This window comes from Panthera leo, chromosome F2 (genome assembly GCF_018350215.1).
Source record: "Panthera leo isolate Ple1 chromosome F2, P.leo_Ple1_pat1.1, whole genome shotgun sequence".
In the NCBI taxonomy this organism is placed as follows: domain Eukaryota; kingdom Metazoa; phylum Chordata; class Mammalia; order Carnivora; family Felidae; genus Panthera; species Panthera leo.
In genome coordinates, this window is record NC_056695.1 from 41738197 (window position 1) to 41757802 (window position 19606).

The following is a 19606-nucleotide window of genomic DNA, read 5'->3' on the forward strand; positions in this document are numbered from 1 at the left end:
CAGAAAATAGATAGACTAGGAGAAAAAAGTCTGCAGGACTTACTGGTGGTAGCTAAAAAGGTATATAATAACCGGGAGCCTCCTAGGGGCGCCTGGGTGGCGCAGTCGGTTAAGCGTCCGACTTCAGCCAGGTCACGATCTCGCGGTCTGTGAGTTCGAGCCCCGCGTCAGGCTCTGAGCTGATGGCTCGGAGCCTGGAGCCTGTTTCCAATTCTGTGTCTCCATCTCTCTCTGCCCCTCCCCCGTTCATGCTCTGTCTCTCTCTGTCCCAAAAAAAATAAAAATAAAAAATGTTGAAATAACCGGGAGCCTCCTGAGGACAAGCAGGCTCGCGCCATGGCGGCTGCCAGCAGTAAGCAGACTCGAGACCTGGCCAGAATACTACTAGCTACCACTGCTGACTTCCCTGAGGAACGAGACCGCCGTCTCCGGCAGCTGGCAGACGACGCAAGAAAAGGTAAAGGAACCACCAAGGGGGGGAAGCAGAGGCTGCAGAAGGATCAGTGCGCATACTGCAAGGAGATAGGGCATTGGGCCCAAGATTGTCTAAAAAGGGCCGGCGGGAAGGGAAGCAAGACTGATCGAGTAAAAGTCCTAGAGCTAGATGAACTAAGTGATTAGGGGAGTCAGGGTTCGGACCCTCTCCCCGAACCCAGGGTAACTGTTAAAGTGGAGGGGACCCCTGTTGACTTCCTTGTCGACACTGGAGCACAACATTCGGTCCTCTGCATCCCACAAGGAAAACCAGCTAGCAAGAAGTCCTGGGTACAAGGGGCAACTGGTATGAGCCAGTATTCATGGACTACCCGAAGAACAGTAGATTTGGGAACGGGCCGGGTATCCCACTCCTTTATGGTAATACCAGAATGCCCCTACCCGCTGTTAGGATGGGACTTACTGACCAAGATTGGAGCTCAGATAACTTTCAGACAAGGGGGGCCTCAGGTCACCGATGGCAAGGGCCACCCCATCCAGGTCCTGACCATGAAACTGGAGGATGAATACCTCCTCCACCAGGAGGCTCTCCCGAGAGAGAATAATATAGACAGATGGCTACAAGAATTCCCCTCGGTTTGGGCAGAGACAGGGGGGATGGGACTAGCCGCTCACAGGACCCCAGTCCTGGTAGAGCTCAAGCCAGGAGAGAGTCCGGTAAGGATCAAACAATACCCCATGTCTCAGGAGGCCTGGAAGGGGATCCAGCCACACATCCAGAGACTACGAAGCCTAGGGGTACTAGTTCCTTGCCAGTCTGCCTGGAACACCCCCTTACTGCTGGTCAAAAAGCCTCACACAAATGACTACCGACCGGTACAAGACCTCCGGGAAGTAAATAAGAGGGTCGTGGACATACACCCAACTGTTCCCAACCCATATACTCTCTTGAGCTCCTTGGCGCCCTCCAGGGTCTGGTATACTGTACTAGATTTAAAGGACGCCTTCAGTCTGCTGTTGGCACCCCAGAGCCAACCCTTGTTCGCCTTTGAGTGGCATGATCTGGAGGAAGGCTACAGTGGGCAACTCACCTGGACACGGCTACCTCAGGGATTCAAAAACTCACCCACCATCTTCGACGAGGCACTACACGAGGACCTGGTATTTACAGACACCTTCTCTGGCTGGGTGGAGGCATACCCAGCCAAGCATGGAACGGCTCAGACGGTGGCTAAGAAGCTACTAGAAGACATCTTACCCAGGTATGGTTTTCCTACCATGGTAGGATCAGACAATGGACCAGCTTTTATCTCGCAGGTAACACAGGCAGTAGCCAAGGCGGTGGGGGCAAACTGGAAATTACATTGTGCTTATAGGCCCCAGAGCTCAGGATAGGTAGAAAGAATGAATAGAACCCTAAAAGAGACCCTTACCAAATTAACCATGGAGACTGGCGGGGACTGGGTGACTCTCCTACCGTACGCCCTTTACCGGGTTAGAAACACTCCTTACACTCTGGGTTTTACTCCCTACGAGATCATGTTTGGCAGGCCACCCCCTGTTATTCCCAGCCTTCGAGCTGAACTTATTGCTGAGTTTAAAGATCAAGAACTTTTTCTTTCCTTGAGAGGGCTCCAGAGGGTGCACGAGGACATTTGGCCGTGCCTCCGTGCCATCTATGAGGCTGGCCCGACCCCGACACCTCATCAGTACAGGCCGGGAGACGGTCTATGTCAAGAGGCACCACCGAGAGACCCTCGAGCCGCGCTGGAAGGGACCCTACATCGTGGTGTTGACAACCCCCACCGCTCTCAAGGTAGACGGCATCGCGACCTGGGTCCATCACACCCACGTTCGGCCAGCGGACCCCTCCTCAATCCGGAAGGACTTTGTCACACGATGGGCCATCAGTCAGGACCAACACAACCCGCTCAAGCTCAAGCTACAGCGCATTCGACCCACCTAATATTGGTAACTCTGTTAACTCTGCTTGTCATTGCTCATGCTGCCGGGAGTCCCCACGCCCCTCAAAACATCACCTGGCAGATCATAGACACCAGCTTGGGGACAATACTTAATCAGACCTCCCAGAGCCACCCCAGGGACACTTGGTTCCCAGAACTTTGCGTAAACCTCCAAACTCTGTTCCCCTTGTCACCATAAATGCAGCCGGTCCCATGATTGGGTCCCTCAGCTACATGACAAGGGGGGAATGAAAGGGCGGGCCTACGCAGGCCGACTCCATCTTGTTCTGTGTCCTTCACCTTGACCACACCTCCTCCCCTTGAGTAACCCCCCCCTCACCTGCCTAACAGGACTCGGACCCTTCCCCAGCCAATTGGCTGAGGCCATAGCCATTACCTCACCAACTGCCCCTAGGCCCCAATAAAACCTTTGTCCTTTTGAAACTTGCTCTCTCTCCCCGGTATCTCACCGCTGCGTCAGTGCAGGTAGGGGATTGAGCTCGAGCTAGCCTGAATAAAGGCTCTTTTGCTTTTACATCGGACTCGGCTCCCTGGCGGTATTTGGGGGATCACGAATTCTGGGCATAACAACTATGACTACTTTTCTGGGTAGTTTACAATTTTCCTCCCAACACTCCATAAAGGATGTTGGTTGTTTTTCCCTCCTTGTATCCATATACTCCTCTTTTGGTAAAACATTGCCCCCATTTTCTTTTGCATAACCATTTCTACCCCATTCTCAGCAAAACAGTTTACATGTGATTAATTCTCCCTCTGCTCCAGGGATGAGCTTACTTTTGCCCAGCATGCTACCCCATATTCCTGGATCCAGTAAATGGTCCCATTCCTGGAATGAAACCCAGGAGTTTATTTGATAATTGAAGAAAAAGATGTCCTCTGTCCTTCTGACATGAACAAGGAATCATATGACCTCAGGACTATTGACATTCATCTTGCAACCATGAAGGAAGTCTGCCTGGGGGTACAGCTTCCATAGTAGAAGCCAGAACAGAGAGAGGAAAAGAAATGAGGCCCTTGACACCATCAAGACTTATCTCTATGGCCTGAATCATCTCTGGCCTGAACAACCTCTTGCCTTTTAGGTGAGACAATGAATTTCTTTTGTTAAATCAGTGTAAATTGGATTTTCTGTTGATTTCAACAAAAAGACTGATTGTTATTAATTAATACCAACAATGATCCAGCCACCCTGCACTACCTTCGGTTCTCTAGAATATGTGTATTTTCACTTCAAAATAAGGTGAAACTGAGCCGAAAATATATTGAGAATAGTTATCACAAAAAGAGTGGTCTGGGCCCCTGTTGTTATGGTTGCAGAACAAAATTATCATCTGCAGCATCTATGAAATATTTTAAAAAATCAAGAACATCTCATATTTTCAGCTGTTGAGGAGTGTCATTCCTTAAGTGTCATCCCTTAAGTCCACAAGTTGACTTGTGGACATCAGTAATTTTAGGGCATCGGTCTGGACAAATGACTATGGGAAGCTCTCTGAGGTCCAAATTTCTCTCAAAACTATCTGTTGAGAGGTGCTTGGCTGGCTCAGTTGGTAGAGCATGTGACTCTTGATCTCAGGGTCGTGAGTTCAAGCCTCATGTTGAGTGTAGAGTTTACTTAAAAACAAATAACAACAACAACAACAGCAGCAGCAACAACAAGCTATCTGTTGAGCAATTGGGTTTGATGCCCATGAGAATAAACTTTGGCACAATGTAAAGACCTTCATCTGAGGCCTGACAGCTTGGATATGGAAAGTATGTGGACAAAAAAATTCCTGTTGAGTCAAAGTTATGCTTCTAACTTCCCAGTGTGGTCATACGAATGGGGAAGTGTGTGTCCCTTCAAGTATCTGCAACTCAGCTCCAGCCAGTGTGACTGAGTCAACTCGACAGGGTTTCGAGGTGACATAAAAGGGGAAAATGGAAAAACGTTTTTCAATCAGAGGAGCCAGACCCTCCCTTACCTTCATATTACAATTCTCTCATCTTTTCACCACATTTGAACAGCTAGAGAAGCCTCCAAGAAATGATATAACAACACTTAAAAGTTGCCAAGGTGGGGCGCCTTGGTGGCTCAGTTGGTTAAGTGGCTGACTTTTGATTTCGGCTCAGGTCATGATCTTGCAGTTGGTGGGATTGAGTCCCACGTTGGGCTTTGTGCTGACAGTAGGGAGCCTGCTTGGGATTCTCTTTCTCCCTCTCTCTGTGCCCCTCCCCTGCACACGCGCACATGCGCAGTCTCTCTCTCTCTCTCTCTCTCTCTCAAAAATAAACATGAAAAAAAATGTTTTTAAAGTTGCCAAAGGGAGACCTTCCAGAAATAGTGTAGTAAATGAAACACATGTTTTGTAGTCTTCTCTGCCATACAAATCCATCCTTCCTTTTTTTTTTTTAATTTTTTTTTTTAACGTTTATTTATTTTTGAGACAGAGAGAGACAGAGCATGAACGGGGGAGGGTCAGAGAGAGAGGGAGACACAGAATCTGAAACAGGCTCCAGGCTCTGAGCAGTCAGCACAGAGCCCGACGCGGGGCTCGAACTCATGGACAGAGATCATGACCTGAGCCAAAGTCGGACGCTCAACCGACTGAGCCACCCACGTGCCCCCAAATCCATCTTTTCTTGAGTCACTGTATATTTTTCCCTCTCTCCTTCAGCTCTCTTGGTGTAAACACATATTGAGGGTTTAAGATGAACTTTTTAAAGTTCAATAGCAATGATGGACAAGGCAGATCTAGTAAACACAAAAAAGAATTTTTGAAGACTTAGTCATTTGGTAAGATGAGCACACACTATGACAGGCTCTACAAATGCAAGGCTATCTTGATATACACTTTTGCTGATTGCAAATCTCAGAAGAACATTTACAGTAGCTTATTTATAACTTCAGATCTAAGTTGCAGCACGGGTGTCAAAGTCAGTTTTAGACATCTCCATGGGATATTAAAGAAATAAAGATATTTTTGTTTGTTGTTGCTATTTTGGTCTCAGAATAAAAAGAATGTAGGAGAAAGTAAAAACATAATTAACACCTGTATTCCCAGAATGAAAAAATGTGATTATAGAACAGTGGTAGAAAATATATACAGAAAGTTGGCGAGATGACTCATAAGTACAAGCACAAAAATAGCTCAGCTTTTGTATACGGTGTGACAGATCTGCCAACAGCTAACTAATGTAATAGAATAATGAATCACTTGGGACTAGATTTATTTTAAAATCCCTGTAAGGCACACCTACATACGTAGTACCAGAAAAGGCCACCGACTGTCAGCAAACATGGCCATCATAATATGGGGGGTTGGGGAGTAAAAGCAAGGAGGTCATGCACTGGTAAGTTCCATGGTACCAGCTGCTCTTCACTTTTAAGTCAGCTCCCCTCACTTTCCCTCCACCTGTCTGTGCAGGGAGCACTGAGTGTTCAGTGGTTAAGCCCCAGGGGCCATGCCTGTGGCTGAGGCTGAGGTAGGTCTCCTTGGTTCTCCTTTTTCTCTACTACAGGCCTCGGGCTGCTGAGGGCCCTTCCCTCTTTCAAGTCAACACTACCCATTCTATCTCTGGCTTCACTTCTCCACTCCAAGGCTGGAGACACAGGTTGGCTTGTTTTACCCAGTCTGCGCATCACTCAAATAAGCGCATGTGTCCTTTCCGTGCCAAGGTTTCACAGGGTCAGCTCAGGGAGGCGGGAGGGGAAAGAATGGCAAATGCGGGAAACCTCAGGCCTCAGGGAATCTTACCAAGTTCCCGCCTTTGGGGTTCTGGCTGTCATTCCCAGCTTCCCCAAAAATCCTTCTGCCTTCCATGTACTCTGAGTTCTCTGCCATGGTTGTATCCCGAGCTTGGAGCTCACCCCTCCCTGGGGTACCAGTGGGAGAGTGCTCCACACCCCTGCTCACTTTCCCCTGGGGTTGATGCATTCCTTGGCTCTGAGGCTCCAGCTGGGACCGAATGATGAGTCAACTTGTATCCCCTCTGATGCCATTTTTCTGAAATAAATAATTCCTGTTTCTGAGGGTCCCAGACTGGATGGCACTTCTTTCCAACTATTCTCTACTCCATAGAGAAATGACCGTCTCCATGCATTTCCTCAGCTGCTCCACAACAGAACTCAGAGTCAAGCTGCCTGGCTTCCAGCCCCTACTCTGCTACTTGTTTGCTAACTAGTGACATATGGCACATCACTGAACCTTTTTTAGCCTCAGTTTCCTCACCCATCTAGTTGTGGTGTGGTTTCAAAGATATAGGCCACTTAGCACAGTTCTGGGTACACAACAAGAATTCCCGTTGGGACTCTTGCCAATATCTGCTAGCCATGATCCAGCACCTAAAGAGGTAATGCCTGACACAGCAGAGGCCTCCTGGACTTTGCTCCATCATGGCAGCCAGCGTCCATTCAGGCCGGTCAGCACCGGTTGCTTTTGTGTTGAAAGCAAAGTCACTCAGAGAAGTGTGTACTAATAGGTGGTTAAAGCACAGGAGAGGTAGACAGGAACCACAAGCGGAAGCGTGGAGGGATGGGAAAGAGCAGGATGGAAAGGTGTCTTTTGTCTGTAGTGTGATAGGCAAACAGGATCTTAGTGGCTTACAGAACAGAGAAGTGTAGGGAAGGTTGTTGTAGTATTGTCTGTGGCTGCCAATAACAAATGACCACAGAAAGGGTTTTAAAACAACAGAAAGTGACTCTCTCACAGTTCTGGAGGCCAGAAGTCTGGATTCCCTCTGAAGGTGTTAGCCAGGTTGTACTCCCTCTGAAGAGAATCATTCCTTGTTTCTTCCAGCTTCTAGCATCTCCAAGCTTTCCTTGGCTTCTGGCAACATAACTCCAATCTTTACCACTGTCTTCACATGGCCTTGCCCCTGTGCGTCTCTGTGCCTCAAATCTCCTTCTGTCTTTCTCTTAAAATTTTTTTTTAATGTTTATTTATTTTTGAGAGAGACAGAGTGTGATCGGGGGAGGGGCAGAGAGAGAGGGAGACACAATCTGAAGCAGGGTCCAGGCTCTGAGTCGTCAGCACAGAGCCCCACGTGGGGCTCCAACTCATGAACTGTGAGATCGTGACCTAAACCGAATTGGCACTTAACCAACTAAGCCACCCAGGCACCCCTCCTTCTGTCTTTCTCTTATAAGGACATCTGTTGTTGGAGTTAGGGCCACCTCAATGCCAGGATGATTTTATCTTGAGATCCTTAATGTAATTATATCTGCAAGGACATTTTTCTTTCTCTTTTTAAAAAAATTATGTTTGTTTAAGTTTACTTACCTTGAGAAAGAGGGAGAGAGCACATGCACACACAGAGCATAGGAGGGGCAGAGAGAGAGGGAGAGAAATCCCAAGCAGGTTCCGCACTGTCAGCCCAGAGCCCCACACAGGGCTCAATTTCACGAATCGTGAGATCATGACCTGAGCTGAAATCAAGAGTCAGATGCTTAACCAACTGAGCCACCCAGGTGCCCCAGGAACTTTTTTTCAAAATAAGGTCATATTCACAGGTTGTAGGGGTTAGGACTTGAACACATTTTGGGGGTACCACTATTCAACCAACTATAATTATGTACTAAAGCAGAGATCTTTGCACACAGAGGGCACTTAATAAATATTGTGGCTGATATATGTCTACGGATTTTCAGAAGACTAATTCTATGACATCAAAGAGGATAATGTGGGAACCTCGGCACTTAGAAATGTTCCTCAGCACCATTCTTCTGTTCTGGCTCTAGGGGAGAATCAGTTTTTTCATTTTACCAGCTTCTGGAGGCTACCTATTTACATCTTCTTTCTCTGACCCTGGCCCTCCTGTTTCCCTTTTATAAGGACCCTTATGATTATGTTGGGCCCACCCAGATAATCCAGGGTAATCTTCCTGTTTCAAGATCCTTATTTTATTATATCAGCAGAGTCTCTTTTGCCATGTACGATAATATTATCAGGCTCTAGGGATTAAGATGTGAACCTCGTTGGGGCCATAATTCTGTTGACTGGAGTTGGGAACTGGGTTTCATCCTAAGAGCCCAGAACTCAGTGGTGGGTTTTAAGTAAGAGAATGGAATCAACAGAATCAGGATGACAGAAGCAGAAGAAGAATCACACTGGATTGCAAGGACAGAAGTGTTAACCACGACCAGAGGATTTTTAAAGTTAACATAGAATCACTCTAGACAATATTTGATATCTGGTTATGTGTAGGATAACTGGTACATAATAAGTTTTTCTTCTTTCAATCTGGGTTTGGTCTTTTTAAATTAATTCTTTATGGATTTTATGAGGCCCTGAGTCCCAGGACACCTTTGGTTATTGTTGGAGGTAGCCAGCTGGGCAAGGTGGACCCGGATGACTATTCAGAATTCAAGATTCTATGCCCACAATGAGTACGAGCCCAGGTGTACGTGTGCCTGGGAGAATTCTGCCTTAGCAGGCACAGGTCCACAACACCTTATCAAGCATTGTCCAGTAGAGAAAGATATTGGAATTGCTTCAAGGGTAGGGAAATGGCCAAAGAGCAATAAGAAGGAATGTCATAAAAGATCCAAGAATGTGGACTGTGTTGATTCCTAGAAATGCTTTATTAACACTAAGTGAAAGAGCACACAGAATTGTTCACACTGATTATATGCATATTTAAGGGATGTGAAAATTAATAAAGATTTGAATAGAGTTTTAAGCATTCTCTGAAGTTTGGGAAGTTTATTCAAACATGTCAGTACTTCTGGCAACAGCTTCCTTTCTCTGATCTTGCACAGAGTCAGTCAAAGTTGCCTGGAAAGCCCGCTAATGATTCCTTTTGGCTTGCCTCTTCCTTCTCCTATCTTTGCTGGGTTTCTCAACCCATTCCACTCTGCTTTAGCTCTTTTGACCCACCTCAGTGCTACTTTGTTTAGGTGACCCTGCTAGAATAAAACTCCTGAGTTCATTATCTGTCTGTATGTATGTCCCCAATCTGTCTGAGAGTCTTGGTTCCAACTTCATAGCCATGGGTGAGAACCTCAGGCTCCCTGCCCAGGCTACTCTGGGTCAGATAAGCAGGGACAGCCCACCAGGCTTCACCTCCAAGTAGAGGATTAGAGACATGGGATAATAATTCCTTTCTAGGGATGCCTGGCTGGCTCAGTTGGTAGAGCATGTGACTCTTGATCTAGGGGTTGTGAGTTCGAGTCCCACATTGGGTGTAGAATTTACTTAAAAAAAATAAAATCTTAAAAAAACCCAGTAATTCCTTTTCAGAAACTCTTTGCCTGAAAAAATTACAAGTTATTTACTAATCAACATAAGGAAAACTGCATTCAGCCAGAAATTTTCCATAGCAACACAAATTATAGCACTGACACTAAACATTGGGATCCAGAAAGGATATTAACCAATGGCCTCTTGAAAAAGGGTTGGGGTGGGGGGGGATAGTCAACCCTGAAGAAGGTCAAAATGCCCTTCAGGAGACTGAAAGACAATGTAGTTCTGATGTATAATTACCCATTATATTAAACCATATAGTACACGAGAGGCAGAATAGTGTAAAGATTTAAAAGCACAGATTCTGACTCCAGATTTTCTGGGCTCAAATCCCAGCTCTGCCACTTACTGGCTGCCGCTTTCAGAAAAGTGACTTAACTTAACAGCTCTTTATTTTAGTTTCTACACCTGCTCAATCAGAATAATAATAGCCTCTACCTTACTGGGTTGTTTTGAAGATTACATGAATAAATGTATAGAAAGCACTTAGAGGGGCATGTGGGTGGCTCAGTCGGGTGAGCATCCGACTTCAGCTCAGGTCATGATCTCGCAGTCTTGTGAGTTTGAGTCCCACGTAGGGCTCTGTGCCGACAGGTGGGAGCCTGGAGCCTGCTTTGGATTCTGTGTCTCCTTCTCTCTCTGCCCCTCCCCCACTCGTGCTCTGTCTCTCAAAAATGAATAAATGTTAAAACAAAATTAAAAAACACTTAGAACAGTCCCTGGGACATAGCAAACACTCAACACGTATTAGTTTTAATTTTACTGGAATGTGTCCAACACTCTACACCACTGACAGTGGAAACTGCTTAAGCAGCCCATCTGGCGTCTGAAGTAAATGGCACCCATGAATGATAGATACATCACAGAGCAATGAAATTGTGTCTGTTGATACAGAGTTTCGCAAAGGCATCTTAAAAGTTGCTGGGTAGGGACCCGAAGCATATTCTGTCTGGTGTGTGGTTTTTTGGTTAGGCAAGATGCTAATGGGACCACAGCTGTAGAGTTCAATATGTTCATTCTGTCCCATGACCCCCAAATGAGGCCTTTGCTTCTCTAACCATCTCTGAGGTATATACCACTAGTCCTAAGGATGCCTGGCCACCATTATTTGCTACTATTGGGCTAAGGGCGCCATTATTGGAGAAACTGCCCCAACTCCATGGGCAACATTAGGATCCCCTTCCTGAATTAATAAGAATGCATTCTATCATCATTCAGGGTGCTGGATAAAGGTAATTCAAAGAAAATAGAGAAAAGTAGAATTGTTATAAAGACCTACTGATACACAACTTCAAATTGTTTGGAAGTGTAGCAAAATATTCCATGAGAAGAGGCAGAGATGGCCCTGCCTGCGTAATCTTGGATAAGTCACCTTTATTTCACAAATTAAAGTTTGTTTCCTTATCAGCAAAGGGAGTAGGGAGGTTGCAGACAGTGACCTAGATCAGCCTTATTGGAAGACCAAATCCTTTCTTACCTAGAACATGCAGAATCTCACATGACGCATTAGAAACACTATCCTAGAGGGTCTGTAGTGAGGAGCATCTCATTTATGATGCCCCCAGTGCACCTGCAGCAAAGTTCACCTGGCTCAGACAAGGCTTTTCTCCTCAAGTCTCACACAGCACGTCCTCCCCTTAGCCTGTCCCAATGTTCTTGGGCCTAGATGCCATGTACATTTATGATATTCCAATTTGCAGACTCAAAACAATATGAATATGAATATTTATGCATGAGCTTGGAGCTACAGAGAGAAGAGCCCCTAAGAATTCCATGTTGGTCTGAGAGTCATCTCAAGCCTCTGCTCAATTCTTCTGGGTCCTTTATTTTGCTAAAACCTGAGTGATGGTCTCTGGTGTCATTTAATGCCCTATCTGGGTTAATCTCACTGCATTCCTTCTTAGGCATTCTCCACTCCACAGTCTCCACTTAGACAGTCACCTCCATGTAACTGGTTTCCTTTTCTGTACAAAATAGTATAGCAATTTCTTTACAGTGGCTGCATCATTTTACATTCCCATCAGCAAAGCACAAGGGTTCCAATTTCTCCACATCCACACCAACATTTGCGGTTTTCTATTCTTTTGTTAATAGCCATCCTAATGGATGAGAAACACTAGCAGATGTTAAGATCATTTGAGTGGGAGGGATTGTCAATACTACCTAAGTAGACACCTGCTGCCCAGACTATTTAATACCACAGTCAGGGGCCATCCTGGTCCCCTCAGGTTTCCTTGGGACTGTCCAAGCTCTTAGGTCACAAATCCAAATGACCCAGGGCATGTGGTTATACACTCCCAAGCTCCTCCTATTCCTTAAAGGCAGACTCAATCTGTCCCACACATTTGTCCTTAATGACTTCCCTGGTACCTTCAAAAAACCCAATGATTTGTATTACATTAGCTTTTCTTTTAAAAGCACTTAAAATTTTTTTTAATGTTTATTTATTTTTGAGAGACAGACAGACAGACAGACAGAGTGCAAGTGGGGGAGAGGCAGAGAGAGAGGGAGACACAGAATTTGAAGCAGGCTCCAGGTTCTGAGCTGTCAGCATGGAGCCTGACACCAGGCTAGAACTAATGAACCTTGAGATCACGACCTGAGCCAAGTCAGATGCTTAACTGATTGAGCCACACAGGCACCCCTTAAAAAAACACTTTTTAAAATCAACAGCTTTTTTGAGATATAATTCAATACCACAAAATTCATCATTTTAAAGTAACATTCTTAAAGGCAACTTTCTGTTTCCTAAGGGTAATTAACATGGTTGCTCCCACATTCACGGTCCCTTTCTGGAAGAGGAGTATTTTGTGATAGAGCAATAGTGTACTGTTTCTCAGCTAGATGCCTGTTTACAGGCATGGCCAGCTGTCTTGGTCAGGGTCCTTTGGTTGATTGAAACAAAGAGTCACTCAAATCTTTAGAAAAAGAGCATTTATGATAAAGATATTTGTTAACAGAAACTAGGAAGCCATCAGGAACCAAAGCTACTTTTTCTCTCTTTTTCTTGGGCTACTCTATCTCTGTCTCTGTTTCCTATAGCAACATTGTTTCTCTGTGTGCATCTGTTCTGCTCAAAATTTGACTTGCTATTACCATTTTGTGTCCCCAATTCTAATTTGTCTTCACTCTTTCTAGGCATCCTTTCCTTTCCTGCTCCTGTTACTAGCAACTTTATTCTCTCAAAAGAGAATTCTGATTGGCCAGGCTTATCTTGCCCAGCCAGACCACAGGGTAAGTGTTGACCAGCTAATGTAATGCTGTCCTGGAATCAGGGGCCCACACTGGCCCAATTTTCTTTGCCATGAGCAGGGACTGAAGTCACATAATAAAGAAACACAGCTGTTGGTGTAATGTGAAGAGAACCCAGTGGGAACTACACACACAATGGGGTAAGTTACAGGAGGGAAGCCTATGGTTAGGAAACACAAATCTTGTTTTACAATGGGCAGTAATAATACCCTTTGCTCCTGAGGAGACATCATCTTTTATTATACTGGACTGTAAACATGACTGCCCTTTGCTCTGCAGGGAGACACTATTTCTATATTCCAAGGCTATTCACTGTATAAACATCCTTAGATGAGGCTAAGAAATATGATCTAGAATAAAGGGAGGTCAGTACCTGTCCTTGCAAGTCATACAGAAACACTGAAGATCCATGAAGAATTGTCTCCCAACAGTAGTTACCAGCAAATCTCTTCTCCTCACTCTGTGTGTGTGTGTGTGTGTGTGTGCGTGTGTGTAAATACTGTGATGATCATAGGATTCTATTGGGTACACTGTGATGGGCTGTTCATGAATTTTTTCAAAAAACCAACTCTTGGCTTCGTTGATCTGCTCTACAGTTTTTTTAGATTCTATATTGTTTATTTCTGCTCTGATCTTTATTATTTCTCTTCTTCTGCTGGATTTAGGCTGTCTTTGCTGTTCTGTTTCTATTTCTTTCAGGTGTGCTGTTAGATTTTGTATTTGGGATTTTTCTTGTTTCTTGAGATAGGCCTGGATTGCAATGTATTTTCCTCTCAGGATTGCCTTTGCTGCATCCCAAAGCGTTTGGATTGCTGTATTTTCATTTTCATTTGTTTCCATATATTTTTTAATTTCTTCTCTAATTGCCTGGTTGACCCATTCATTCTTTAGTAGGGTGTTCTTTAACCTCCATGCTTTTGGAGGTTTTCCAGACTTTTTCCTGTGGTTGATTTCAAGCTTCACAGCATTGTGGTCTGAAAGTATGCATGGTATGATCTCAATTCTTGTATACTTATGAAGGGCTGTTTTGTGACCCAGTATGTGATCTATCTTGGAGAAGGTTCCATGTACACTCGAGAAGAAAGTATATTCTGTTGCTTTGGGATGCAGAGTTCTAAATATGTCTGTCAAGTCCATCTGATCCAATGTATCATTCAGGGCCCTTGTTTCTTTATTGACCGTGTGTCTAGATGATCTATCCATTTCTGTAAGTGGAGTGTTAAAGTCCCCTGCAATGACCACATTCTTATCAATAAGGTTGCTTTTATTTGTGAGTAATCGTTTTATATATTTGGGGCTCCTGTATTCGGCGCATAGACGTTTATAACTGTTAGCTCTTCCTGATGGATAGACCCTGTGATTATTATATAATGCCCTTCTTCATCTCTTGTTACAGCCTTTAATTTAAAGTCTAGTTTGTCTGATATAAGTATGGCTACTCCAGCTTTCTTTTGACTTCCAGTGGCATGATAAATAGTTCTCCATCCCCTCACTCTCAATCTGAAGGTGTCCTCAGGTCTAAAATGAGTCTCTTGTAGACAGCAAATAGATGGGTCTTGTTTTTTTATCCATTCTGATACCCTATGTCTTTTGGTTGGCACATTTAGTCCATTTACATTCAGTGTTATTATAGAAAGATATGGGTTTAGAGTCATTGTGATGTCTGTAGGTTTCATGCTTGTAGCGATGTCTCTGGTAGTTTGTCTCACAGGATCCCCCTTAGGATCTCTTGTAGGGCTGGTTTAGTGGTGACGAATTCCTTCACTTTTTGTTTGTTTGGGAAGACCTTTATCTCTCCTTCTATTCTAAATGACAGACTTGCTGGATAAAGGATTCTCGGCTGCATATTTTTTCTGTTCATCACATGGAAGATCTCCTGCCATTCCTTTCTGGCCTGCCAAGTTTCAGTAGAGAGATCGGTCACGGGTCTTATAGGTCTCCCTTTATATGTTAGAGCACGTTTATCTCTAGCTGCTTTCAGAATTTTCTCTTTATCCTTGTATTTTGCCAGTTTCACTATGATATGTCGTGCAGAAGATCGATTCAAGTTACGTCTGAAGGGAGTTCTCTGTGCCTCTTGGATTTCAATGCCTTTTTCCTTCCCCAGATCCGGGAAGTTCTCAGCTATTATTTCTTCAAGTACACCTTCAGCACCTTTCCCTCTCTCTTCCTCCTCTGGAATACCAATTATGCGTATATTATTTCTCTTTAGTGCATCACTTAGTTCTCTAATTTTCCCCTCATACTCCTGGATTTTTTTTATCTCTCTTTTTCTCAGCTTCTTCTTTTTCCATAATTTTATCTTCTAGTTCACCTATTCTCTCCTCTGCCTCTTCAATCCGAGCCGTAGTTGTCTCCATTTTATTTTGCAGTTCATTGATAGCATTTTTTAGCTCCTCCTGGCTGTTCCTTAGTCCCTTGATCTCTGTAGCAAGAGATTCTCTGCTGTCCTTTATACTGTTTTCAAGCCCAGCGATTAATTTTATGACTATTATTCTAAATTCACTTTCTGTTATATTGTTTAAATCATTTTTGATCAGTTCATTAGCTGTTGTTATTTCCTGGACGTTTTTCTGAGGGGAATTCTTCCGTTTCGTGATTTTGGATAGTCCCTGGAGTGGTGCGGGACTGAGGGACACTTCCCCTGTGCTGTCTGGAATAAGTTGCGTTGGGGGGCGGGGCCACAGTCAGACCTGATGTCTGCCCCCAGCCCACCGCTGGGGCCACAGTCAGACTGGCGTGTGCCTTCTCTTCCCCTCTCCTAGGGGCGGGATTCACTGTCTGGGCTACTTGCACACTGCCAGGCTTGTGGTGCTGGGGATCTGGCGTATTAGCCGGGGTGGATCGGCAAGGTGCACAGGGGTGGGAGGGGCAGGCTCAGCTCGCTTTTCCTTCGGAGATCCGCTTTGGGAGGGGCCCTGTAGCACCGGGAGGGAGTCAGACCCGCTCAGGGGATGGATCCGCAGAAGCACAGCGTTGGGTGTTTGCGCGGTGTAAGCAAGTTCCCTGGCAGGAACCGGTCCCCTTTGGGATTTTGGCTGGGGGATGGGCGAGGGAGATGGCGCTGGCGAGAGCTTTGTTCCCCGCCAAACTGCGCTCTGTCGTGCGGGGCTCAACAACTCTCCCTCCCATTGTCCTCCAGCCCTCCCGTTCTCCAAGCAGAGCTGTTAGCTTATAACCTTCCAGATGTCAAGCCCGCTTGCTGTCGGAACACACTCCGTCCGGCCCCTCCACTTTTGCCAGCCAGATTTGGGGGCTCTGCTTGGCCGGCAGGCTGCCCCTCCGCCCTGGCTCCCTCCCGCCAGTCCGTGGAGCGCGCACCGCCTCACCGCCCTTCCTACCCTCTTCCGTGGGCCTCTCGTCTGCGCTTGGCTCCAGAGACTCCGTTCTGCTAGTCTTCTGGCGGTTTTCTGGGTTATTTAGGCAGGTGTAGGTGGAATCTAAGTGATCAGCAGGATGCCCGGTGAGCCCAGCGTCCTCCTACGCCGCCATCTTCCTCTATTCCGGGCTGTTCATGAATGTGAATGTGGACATTCTAAATTCTTTTCTGCATGGTGGTTATACCATTATAATAACCACAGCCATGCTTAACTGCACAGGTAACATGCCTATTGTCATTTTATTCTTTTAAGAATTACAGAAATAGATCAGCCTTTGCCTGCGCCCTTCTAGGCTCACTTGGTAAGAGTTGGCTAGTCCCACCTAAAAGAGTACGGATGGGCATCCACCTAGTGGAACCAGGCCACCCAGAATGGCAGGGAAGGCACCAGTTATAGGGGGTCTAGCACAGGGGTTATATGTTTAAATGCCTACATTGGCCAGGCAGGTAAGTAAATGAGTGAGGTGGCCAGTTGTAATAAATGGGATTTGTGTGGACTACAGCAAACAGGAGAGATCATCCTCAATCTCAAGGTGGCAGCTGCTACTCAGGTCGAGCAGATCGTTTCATTGTGAGATTGAGGGTTCTAAGTCACTTATTTTTTTTCACCCAAAGAACCTGAAATGAGATTTGTACATGATATCACCCCCTCTTTAAATGTTGCAACCAATGCAAATTTAAAATACTGCAAGTGCCGTACCCCAATGTTTGTAGCAGCACTCTCAACGATAGCCAAATTGTGGAAAGAGCCTAAATGTCCATCAACTGATGAATGGAGAAAGAAATTGTGGTTTATAGACACAATGGAGTACTACATGGCAAGGAGAAAGAATGAAATATGGCCCTTTGTAGCAACGTGGATGGAGCTGGAGAGTGTGATGCTAAGTGAAATAAGCCATACAGAGAAAGACAGATACCATATGTTTTCACTCTTATGTGGATCCTGAGAAACTTAACAAAACCCATGGGGGGAGCGGAAGGAAAAAAAAAAAAAAAAGAGGTTAGAGTGGGAGAGAGCCAAAGCATAAGAGACTCTTAAAAACTGAGAACAAACTGAGGGTTGATGGGGGGTGGGAGGGAGGGGAGGGTGGGGGATGGGTATTGAGGAGGGCACCTGTTGGGATGAGCACTGGGTGTTGTATGGAAACCAATTTGACAATAAACTTCGTATATTGGAAAATAAAATAAAATAAAATAAAATAAAATAAAATAAAATAAAATACTGCAAGTGCCCAGAAAATAACCCATAGGAAAAGTGGTTGGAACTGACAGAGCCCCATTAAGGAGGGAGCCAGATCTGACAGATGCCTGATCCTCCAAGGAGGTAGCTAAAACTTTAGGTAACCATAATCTTAATGGGTAAACCCAATTAACCAAGCTAGAGAGTGTAGATGGGACTCTGCTAGAATTACATTCCTGTTCTCTTGCCCCACCCTCACGTATTCTTCCCAGGGGAAGAAGAATAGTTTATTTTGCAGGGGCAGGGAGTGTTTACAAAGAAGAGTTGTGGGGCACCTGGGTGGCTCAGTTGTTAAATACCTGACTTCCACTCAGGTCATGATCTCACGGTTCATGAGTTCAAGTCCCACACTGAGAGAACACAAATCCTGCTTCTGGTGAACACAAGCCCCACTTGGGATAAAAACACAAGCCCTGCTTTGGGTGAGCCCCGCTTTCTCTTTCTGTCTCTCCCTCTGCCCCTCTTGGGATTTTCTCTCTCTCTCTCTCTCTCTCTCTTTCTCTTCCCTTTATTCACTTGTGCCCCCCCCCCACCAAAAAAAAAAAAAAAAAAAGAATTGTGCATATCTGGATCAGCTCACTACTCTCCTCTTTGAGATTTGTCTAGCTACAAAGAACACAAGATTTGGTCTACTCATCTCTGTCTATGCCATAAGTTCATAAGTTTTACAGTTGCCAGTTCATATGGCCTGAGGGGCAGGGAGGTATGTAGGGTCCTGTGGGCTGTTTAGTGCTACCAGAGATGGTGACAGCCCCTGAATGGCATTTGATATTGGCCTTTCTCCCTAATAAAGCTAACATGCTATACTGCATCCCACTGGCTCTTGAGCCTATTTGTCAAGTTTTTCTAAATGTGAGCAGGAATAAAGGTGTGGCATTTTAAAAATCCCTTCTAACTCAAATAGACATTATTATTGTTTGTACTTTACCAAGGTGAGAAAAGAGAGACATTGGCTGATTGAGATTTTTGCCCCTAACGACCGTAAGTGTGGTTTTGCCTGCTTATCAGCCACTCCCTCTTCTGGATCAACAGCTTGATTTTACTTGGAACTTTCTCTGTACATTTGATAGGGGTGAGGTTGACTCACCCCTACCTCCAGGGGTAGGATATCTCAGGCCTGGCCAATCAGGGCAACAGAGCCACCTGGATACTGTGATTGGTTCAGGAATGAACACATTCTTGTGTTACAAGATCTTGATTAACCTTGTGTTAGACTTGATTAACCGTGATCCAGTGTAATATTTGGGAGAGTCTTCTCTTCCCAGCTGAGTCACCTAGAGGAAGAGATAGGAACTTGGAGCTGCTGGCAGCCATCTTGTTACCATGGGAGAGTGAGCATAGAGCCCCAAGAAAGGAAAGGAATATAATGGTTGTTTGCCAGTTATCAATTTATTGTCTCTTAGCCCCAGATTCAACCCCAATTTATTCAGCCCCAATTTATTGTCTGCTCTGCAAAAATGTACATGGGCCCTCAAATATTTTTTCTTTAGTACCTGTCATAATGTTATACTTCATCAGCATCTACACTTTCCCCAGCATCCTAAGAAGATGAATTTCCAGCAAATTCCAGGGGGTAAATTTCCAGGAAGTTCCCCTGAAACAGCATGAGAGCTACTCCTCTGCCAATCAGTGAAATAGAGCTGTGACCTCTCCAACAAGGTCTGGATCTCAACTCAGGGTCAGGGGATGGGAATGGTTGGCTCGTCCTTGGGTACTCTATCCCAGCCCCAGGGGGAATATTGCTCCTTATATGTGCTACTCCTGCATTTTTTAGAATTCTCTTTATTTCTTGAAAGCCAAGAAATAAATTGTTATTCCAATCCCTTGTTATAGTTAATAATTCTTTAGATTAAAATTTCCCTGTTCAATGTCCACTCTCACCACTGTTGTTTAACATAGTGTTGGAAGTCCTAGCATCAGCAATCAGACAACAAAATGAAATTAAAGGCATCAAAATTGGCAAAGATGAAGTCAAACTTTCCCTTTTCACAGAAGACATGATACTGTACATGGAAAATCTGACCGACTCCACCAAAAGTCCGCTAGAATTGATACATGAATTCAGCAAAGTTGCAGGGCACAAAATCAATGT

At 45.0% G+C, this 19606-nt stretch overlaps 1 protein-coding gene and 1 non-coding gene across 2 annotated transcripts in view; one reads left to right on the forward strand and one right to left on the reverse strand.

Annotated features, from left to right (window-relative positions):
- PLEKHF2 (pleckstrin homology and FYVE domain containing 2) overlaps nucleotides 1-19606 on the reverse strand; it is a 68591-nt gene that overhangs the window by 41589 nt on the left and 7396 nt on the right. The window lies entirely within an intron of this gene.
- Nucleotides 3953-4025, forward strand: TRNAK-CUU. The gene has a single exon. It is a non-coding gene; the product is annotated as a tRNA-Lys (tRNA).